This window comes from Choristoneura fumiferana, chromosome 27 (genome assembly GCF_025370935.1).
Source record: "Choristoneura fumiferana chromosome 27, NRCan_CFum_1, whole genome shotgun sequence".
NCBI lineage: Eukaryota > Metazoa > Arthropoda > Insecta > Lepidoptera > Tortricidae > Choristoneura > Choristoneura fumiferana.
This window is the reverse complement of record NC_133498.1, coordinates 3453712-3460703: the sequence shown is the minus strand read 5'-3', so window position 1 is coordinate 3460703 and position 6992 is coordinate 3453712. Positions and strand designations below refer to the sequence as shown.

Here is a 6992-nt window from a genome sequence, read left to right as displayed (position 1 = left end):
GCGAGGCCCTGCGCGATTGCCCTGTTCGCCACTCCCTAAGGCCGCCGCTGCATCTCTTTTCAATTTCTCAGTGCATTTCTTAGTCCTTGTGAGGTTTACAGTATCTTGAGAATAGGTGAGCATTTCAATTTATCTGAAAAAAAAAAATTGTTGAATTGACAACTTTTACTTGTTAATCTAGAAGGAATGCCTGATTGATTAACATATTGTGTTACTCTTGAGTTCCATGATAGTAGAAAATGTTAATATGAAATTTGTATTATCTATACCTATAAATAAAAATGATTTTATATTATTAAGTATGTTTATCCGTTGCCTAGTATCCATAGTCAATGCTTAGTTTGGGCGAGGACGAGTAAATAAATATGGTCCTAACATGATGTGTTCTTATGAATTACAAAAACACAAGCAAGAATACTGATTGCAAATTCTACAGATTTCTAAAAGCATGGTGGCAAAAGAAATAATAATGAAATAAGTGTATAATTGCCATAAGAAGAAATTCATGGGTTATGGCACAAAACCTCATTTCTGAAACAAGCAAGTTAATTTTTAACTGAAAACTATTACAATAATTGAAATCATCATCCAGAATTGTCTAACAAATATCATGAGATTTCAGTGAAATTATTAGGTAAAGTCGCACAATTTGTATCATGACTCAGGGTGGAACCTTTGTGCTACTAATGTCATGTTGACATCTCATACTTTTGTCAAGAAAATCATAGTGAAATCCCTACTATCCCTACTAATATTATAAATGCGAAAGTAACTCTGTCTGTCTGTCTGTCTGTCTGTCTGTTACGCTTTCACGTCGAAACAACTGAACCGATTTTGATGAAATTTGGTATATAGGTAGTTTGAACCCCAAGGATCAACATAGGATACCATTTATTCTGGTAGAGGGCGCCACCGCGCGATAACCTAGATCCGCGCAGACGAAGTCGCGGGCATAAGCTAGTTGATTATAAAAAGGTTCCACCCTGGGTCATGATTCAATTTGTTTGACCATACAATGTTTACTTACTTCTCACTTGACAGTTGTGACACAATATGTTAATTAAAGTCCAAGCCCATAGTTTGTGCATGGTATCAATAGTGAACAATGTATTCTATCTGGAAAAATCGGATCTCAATTTAAAAAACGATGCCACCTGAAGTGTCAACGTCAACCAATTGTATTTGAATGACATTTTCAAACCATTAGTATGAAACTTTATTCTTTGTCGTTTCGCTCTTGGCAGACCAGGCGTAGGCATATTGATGCGTCCGCGTCATGGGTAGAGGCGGACAGCTCTTCGTACGATCTCCTACCATATCTCTCTGTTGGCAAACTGTCTTTTTGGTTTTCTACAGTGGCCTTCACTTGGTCAGTCCAGAGGTGACCTGACGTGCAACCTGATTCCTTCCACTCCTCCCTGCACGACCAGCTGTTCTATGGAGTCGCCATCCATTCCGCCTGAAGAAGTTCCAAGTACTGCAGTATGTGCTGTATACTAAACTATGGTCTATAACTATGGAGTATGGGCACTTTGGTGCGAAATTCCGTCCATGATATCACAAGCATCTTCCTCCAGCTTCACATCTATGGAGCATCCACTTTACAACGATGACAGCGCGACCAAATAATATATGTAATAACATTTAAGTTTTTTCTTGAACTGAGACGATGTAAATTAGGGCGGTGTCAGTCTGACATTTGTTTTGTAGTTAGGTAGGGTTGCCAGATCGAATGACCCTATTATCGATAAAAATAACGATTTATCGGGATTTTGGTACTTTGGACGGGAGAAACAATAATAAATTCAAATATAAGTAAGTATATATTAAAAACAAAACCATTTAACATTTTGTGTGCTGCGAGAGAAATCCCACCAATATTATAAATGTGAAAGTTTGTAAGTCGGTTTTGTTACCTCGTCACGTCTAAACCGCTGAACCGATTAAGATTAAATTCGGAATACAAATAGTTTGAGTCTTCGGAAAAGAACATGGGATACATTTAATGTCGAAAATTGCATAATTTCCGCGGGATGGTGCTAAACAAATTCTACACAGACGGAGTCGCGGACAACAGCTAGTGTTTACATAAATAAAAAAATCAGAAAACGGTTTTCTTGTTACCTATGTAATTTATTTTTTACTCGAACATCGTGTTACTGTTCATATAAGTATGTATATTACATTTTTGTCCTTTTCACCATTTACCCGCTATCATGGCAAGATCAAATAATTCTTAAATAAAGTATTTTTTTCACATTTACTACAACCAGGAAAACAATCAGTAAAAAAATGCTTAAAAAAAACCGTGATTTTTTAAAATTCTTTGCATCACGGCTGTTACTGGGTGTTAGGTACTATGCCAAGAAAAGGGATTTGATGTCATTCAGTGCAAGCATTTGGAACTTAAAATTATTGTTTTATAAAATGAAGTTGTTGTTGTTGTAGGTGTTGTGGTTGTTGTTAGTAGTTGTTGTTATTTCTGGTGTACAATAAAGAGTCTTTGTATTGTATTGTATTATATTATATTGTTTTTATGATTTTTTTTGACTTTGTTGGGAGTCGGGAGGACATACTAAAATTCGGGAGAATCCCGCGAAACCTGAAACATCTGGCATCCCCATTCGTTTTGATTAGTCGAGTCGATCGGGTTTACGTTAACTTTACGATTCGCGGACGAAATAGTTTACGTTAATTTGACAAGCAGACCTACACTCGCAAAAGTTGTTGCGCAAACGTGCCGCTACAGGCGCTGTTCGTGTTTCCATACAAATTAAGATTTTAACGCAAACGCGATCGAGACGTATTTTGTGACCGAAAAAATACACTAAGGGCACAGTGTTCATAATTGACAAAATTACTTACTAAATTACCGTCGGAAGTGATAAACATACTAACTTAGCATAAATGGTTTATTTTAATATATAAGATAAAGTAACTTAAACACCTGTGAAAGTTTATAAAACAATGCAAAATGTTGAGCAAAAACTTCTTCATCTTCATGAATAAAATCGATTGTTAAAGGAATCGAATCGGTAACGCATCAGGGCATCACTATTTTAATTAGTACTTGAGCTGTCAAAAGTTAATAAACGATTGGAACAATAATTATAAACATTAAGTAAACAAGCCCTGACATAACCGAAATAAATCACACCGTTTGAATAAATTTTACTTACCTCATTCAATTTTAATGAAGTAAAATGAATTCACAACCCTTTGTTCACCCAAACCACGGTATCACAGTAATTTTGTATTATAAATTAATAAGTGATACTTAGTTTTGATTTTTGTCACAATGTCGCGATGAAATTTCAAAACGTCAAGCCTCATAGCCAGCAAAGTTGCGGACGATAGGTGGCGCCGATGTCGTGAACAGAGCCAATAAGGGTTCCTAGTTGACTGCGGTACCCTAAAAACACCCCCACTTTATGTCTCTGGGAGGTACTATTAAAAAAATATTTTTGTATTTTTTACCTATTGTACCATTGTGTTGGCATAGTTTACATATCGCTGCTTATCAATTAAAACGGCCCAACTCAAAATCGAACTTTTTTCAGTAGAGCGAATTAAAAATAAAACAAATTTAATTTTGGAATATCTTGTATTAAAATGAACTTAAAAACATTCTTCTATGCGCTATTAAGTCCCTTGGTTAACCAAGAATAGCTGCAGTATAAACTTATAATGAAATGGCACATCTTTATATCAATAAAATAATAAAAACAGTGACTACTTTGAGTTAAGTCTTAATATTTTTAATATTATTATGAGCAAGAACGTCACAACTCGTAATACTTACACAGTAATACAAGAATGTATAGCAAATAACGACCTATTTGTCTTTAGGTCATGTAATAAAGTAAATTTTATCATGAATAATGTCGTATCAGATTTTGTGCACAAAATATAATATAAATTCTCTTTAATAACGACCCATCATGTATTGCGCACAAATTTTACATCAAAATTATTGACAACAAGGTCTGAATACAAATTCCGACGTCGGAGAAGGTCTAGATTTTGTTTTTAATTGCACATTAACGTTTGCGATACTTTCAATTATTCTCATTAATTACCTTTTATCATAATACAACATCTATTTAAGCATATAAAATCACATTATTATCACAGATTTATAATATTTACCGTATTAAAGACTTTTTAGTGTATTTTAGAATAAAAAAATTTAGACCTTTAAAAACACAACATAATTATACAGAGCGGCAAAAAATTTGGCCCTCAAATGTATGCAGAATCGGTAATTTTGTAAGAAAGGTGGGCCAAATTTTGCGCCGCTAAGTATAATGATAAAACTTGTTACTAATCAAAATAAATTCTCCAGATAAGAACAAAATATCTTCTAGGACATGGAATACTTTTCATCCCGGTCAAGAGTTCCTGTGGGATAAAATCGACTAAAACATCATTATCATCGGTAGGACGTAGGACATCCACTGTTGGACATAAGCCTCCCCCATAGGTTTCCAGTTGCTTCTGTAATTCTGTTGGAAGCGGCCTGCATCCACCGTGAACCCGCAGCTTTAACCAGGTCATCCGTCAATCTCGTTGGTGGACGTCCTACGTTGCGTTTGTCGATTCGCAGTCTCCATTCGAGAACTTTTCAGTCCCAACGACCATCTGTTCTCCGTGCTATATAGCACGCCATAGCACGCCATATGGCCTGCCTATTGCCACTTCAACGAGCTGATTCGCTTGGCTATGTCGGTGACCCCCGTTTTTCTATGTATCTCCTAATTTCTGATTCGATCCCGTAAAGAAACTCCGAGCATAGCTCTCTCCATAGCTCGCAGAGCAACTTTGAGCCATTTATAAGGCCAATAGTGAAGCACCACGTCTCGGATCCATATGTAATCACTTGCAAAACACACTAGACTTTCGTCTTAAGGCTCTTTGGGATTTTGGACGAAAAGACGTTGCGAAGTTTCCCAACGCTGCCCATCCGAGTTGGATTCGACGATTGACCTCTCCTCCAAGTTGGACCTACCTAATTGAACGGTATGTACTAGGTATACATACGCGTCAACAACTTCAAGAACCGAACTCTCAACCATAAAAGGGGCAGTAATCACACGGACATTCGACATAAGCTTCGTCTTGTCCATGTTCATTTTGAGGCTACCCATTGGAGACTCGATTGACCTTCAAGCATCGTGCTGAGTTCTTCCATCGACTTTGCTGTGACCACAATACCGTCGGCAAATCGAAGGTGCGTAATGTATTCGCCGTTGACATTGATGCCTAGTCCTTTCCATTCCGGAAGCTTGAAGGTGTTTTTCAGTGCAGTAAACAGTTTTTGAGATATCATCTCCCTGTCTTACGCCTCTTTCAAGGGAATCGCCTGGAACTCTGTTCCTGTACTCTGACCTCGGACTTAGACTCGGACATAGTAGCGTTCTATACAAATACATCACACTTCGATATACAGATAGTCATATGGCATCGCTGGAGAGTCTCAAGCACTGCCTATGTTTCGACCGAATCAAAGTCTTTCTCGGCTAGACATAGCGGCTAGTTAGACTCTTCGGTCTCCTGTATGACTGCCGCAGCATGTATGTGGTCTACGGTACTATGGCCTTTTCGGAACCCAGCTTATTCGGGTTGTTGGAAGTCATCGAGCCTGTGTTCGAGACGATTTACAATGACCATGGAAAACAGCTTATAAACATGGCTCAACAGCGAGATGGTCCTGTAGTTCTTCAATAAGGTGTTATCACACTTCTAGAAGAACAACTTAACACCACACGCTCTTGTTCCGTGCTTCTGGCGTTGTACCTTCGAGCAAGACTGAATTAAAGATCCTCTGAAGGATTTTAAGGACCGGTGATCCTCCCGCCTTCAGAAGCTCTGACGGCGTGATTCCGTCCTCACCCGGCCTTTTATTGTTCTTAAGCTGTTTCAAGGCCATCCTTATCACATACAGGCTGATATCCGGGATATTATTCTTATTAATAAATCCAAGAAGACCTTTCTTCTTTTGCTCTGCCACTGCAAGTTTTTGTTGCTAATCATCTCTGAAACCAACCAAAAATATTTTAGTTTAACGTGATAGCGTGATAAACTAGTCAATTAAATATAATACTACTAGCTGTTGCCCGCGACTTTGCTCGCGTAGAACCCTTTATCTCGGAAAATTCGTATTTTCCGGAAAATAAGTATATATCTTAGGCCTCAAGTTATCTGTGCCAAATTTCATCGGGATCGGTTTAGTGGTTTGGGCGTGAAAATGTAACAGACAGACACATAGATAGCGTTACTTTCGCATCTGTATTATTAGTAAAGACTATAACATAACGTAGTGCCAATTCACGCTTGAATATAATAATTTGTTTCGTAAATAGTGGCTATATTTGCTTTAATAAACTAGTTATGAATATGGTCTATGGTGCATAGTGTCTCAATTAGCTATTATATCATTTAAGTATGGCTTACTTTATTCGATAGACAGGCATATTTTGCAATGTTAAATAAAATCGTTTTCCGTTTCGTAAATATAGGCTAAATTCTACATATGACATAAGTAGTATACTTACTTTTTCATGAAGAATGTTGCACTTCGTAATGTAACACTATTGCAAAAAAAAAGGCACAAATAATTAGCTTCCCTTTTCGTAAAGATGGCTGTATTTTGCGATGCAGCATTATTGCATAAACAATAAGCAACGATCCCGCGTGTTATTTCGCGATGTGCCGTTGTTCACCAGAGAATCGTAGTGAAGTTGTCAAAACCCGCGGCGCAACTGGCATGCGGCCGCTCTTACCGATAAAATAGCGTCGAGTTCCAACCAATCACATAACGGCACATTGCTGCCACGGAGTCATTTTTAAGTAGCGACTTGGGTGTCTTATTCACGACAAAGTTTAGCTTATTCTCCACGCAGTTTTATAGTTAGTACGAAAATGTAGTATTTTGCAATAGTGACTTATTTTAGATAAGCAGCGATATATATTCGTGCAAAGTTACAGCTTTC

General features: G+C 37.5%; 1 long non-coding RNA gene across 1 annotated transcript; it reads right to left on the bottom strand.

The window, feature by feature from the left end:
- LOC141443460 (uncharacterized) lies at positions 1-1794 on the bottom strand. The gene is made up of 3 exons (XR_012453031.1): positions 1202-1794; positions 1028-1116; positions 1-133 (listed from the first exon to the last, which is right to left on the bottom strand). It is a non-coding gene; the product is annotated as an uncharacterized lncRNA (long non-coding RNA).
- Between the last annotated feature and the right edge of the window lie 5198 nt (positions 1795-6992).